We start from the raw sequence: 2,140 nt of genomic DNA on the forward strand, positions 1-2,140 counted from the left end.
GAGAATTTTACAAGACAAGTGAAATCTGAAAAGGATACGATCCGATTTCTAACCGATTTCTATTACCTTTTTAGTAGATTCTGTAGTAATCTGAAGCATTCATTTTGAACCCTCTTACCATCCATATTTCTCCCTTCCGTTTCATACGCACTCCTGATTTCAGGAATAATTCTCTTTTATTCACAATGGTGAATTCCTCCCACATGCTTTCAACTGCATTTTTTTTCCTTTTGGGTAGATCTTTTCCTTTTTGTTCTCTTTCATTTTTTAAAAATGTATAACCCTTATTGATAAATGGAGGAATGCCACACAGATGGGACAGAATAATGAAAAATGAAATTGTTTAAATACATATTTATTCTTAAGAAATGTATAGTCACTCCTCCCTCTCTGCTTCGTATACCAATCTTCTTCGCGCACAGGGAGCCTCTGACCGACGCCCACCGAATCTTCTCGTCTTCCGCAATGCCCTTCTGCGGCAGGCAACCGCCTCCACCACAGGCATCACCAGCGTGATCCCAGGATGCGGTGTATGCATATGAACATCTTGATCTTTTGATAAAATTTGGGCTTTTTGGGAACATGAAACTCTCTTGAATCCTGAGAAACGGGCGTGGTATCCATATCAGAAGAAACAGAAAAGAGAAAAGTTGCTGCAACGGTCATCATACAGTATTACGATCTGAAGTAATGTAATAAAATGCGATGGGACTCGGTCTTTACCCTCACTGTTTAACCGCGTATCCCCGAGTCAGATAAGGTAAGGCGACATATCGGAGTATTAAAAAGTATATGAATAAATGAGCTCAGCTCTGTTATATTCAAGCTGTTTGAAATATGCATTTCACAATGGAGAGAAATGTATCAGAAATAATATGATCAATATTCATATGAACATTTTCCTAGATTTTAAAAATATCGAAGATAAAGTAGTTGGAAGAATGGAGCGGATGTGCCAAGATAATCAGTTTACAGCTTTGGCCCATACATTTGCAGTATGTGTGAAGCCTTCTTTATGTATTCATATATATGTACAGTGTAAGAGCCGATCATGCATAGTCCGCAATAGTTTCATCATGTTTACAGGGCCTGGCTTCATAAACGCAGACATTTGCAGCTTGTATGTGTGAATTCCTCTGAACACCCCTTTCATAGCTCAAACATTCGCCAACTGAAGATAGCATTCTAATATAAATACTTGAATGAATATTAGCTTTATATCATCGGGATGTATAACTAACGTTTTACACGCTCTTACATGGAAATAACATTTCTCTTCTCCGAGTCTCTATAATGACGTTTTAGGGTCAGAGGTGAAGTGCCACAAGCCTGGCAGCGGTGGGATTCGAACCCACGCCTCCGAAGAGACTGGTGCCTAAAACCAGCGCTTTAGACCACTCGGCCACGCTACCTGATAGATGCTGCCTTGCCACTTTTTCAATGAGCCTTCAGAGACATGATATTGAATTCCAGTGATGATAAAAAAAAAGGAAACGCTATTTCATATACGCCAATGAGAAAAAGAAAAATTGAACTATTTTTATAATATGTGTTATACAGAGTTTGAATAAAGTCCATCGAATTTCCCTTCTGCGGAGGCAAAGATTTCCGGATGACCCCGGGATGTTACCAAGAATTTTACTGTGCTTTTGGTGCTTGGGAAATTAAATAAGAAAATTATTATAAACACGGGAATAGCGATTTTAAAAACCCCTTCTTTTAGATGCAGTTATTACTCTCAACTAACATCTACATAGGTAGTAAAAAGTGAATGTCGTCTAAGATGGAAACTGAAAATGTGAATGACCGCTGATAAGCCGTAAGATTTGTTCTAACCTCTGAAGAACTAGCTAAATCAATTGGATCAAACAAGAGTGAATTAATATATTCACGTAATTTGTAAACAAATCCGTTGACTTTATATGATTCAGGGATAAGCGGTGAAACATTCAGTTTAAAGGTCAGATCATAAACACATTTCATCACATTACTTCAAACGCCGTATATCAAACGATGTTTTATCGCACATCCTGGGATTCCGGGGGAGATACCTGTGGTTGAGGCGGTTGTTTCAGAGGCCACAGGAGATGATTGGTTTTCGAAGCATAGAGATATGATTTTATGAAAACTTTGAGTATGA

The 2,140-nt window shown here is 38.3% G+C and overlaps 1 non-coding gene across 1 annotated transcript; it reads right to left on the minus strand.

The window, feature by feature from the left end:
* Positions 1-1,330: 1,330 nt before the first annotated feature.
* On the minus strand, positions 1,331-1,412 carry Trnal-uag. The gene has a single exon. It is a non-coding gene; the product is annotated as a tRNA-Leu (tRNA).
* Positions 1,413-2,140: the final 728 nt, after the last annotated feature.

The sequence above is a fragment of the Penaeus monodon genome, chromosome 22 (genome assembly GCF_015228065.2).
Source record: "Penaeus monodon isolate SGIC_2016 chromosome 22, NSTDA_Pmon_1, whole genome shotgun sequence".
Classification (NCBI taxonomy): domain Eukaryota; kingdom Metazoa; phylum Arthropoda; class Malacostraca; order Decapoda; family Penaeidae; genus Penaeus; species Penaeus monodon.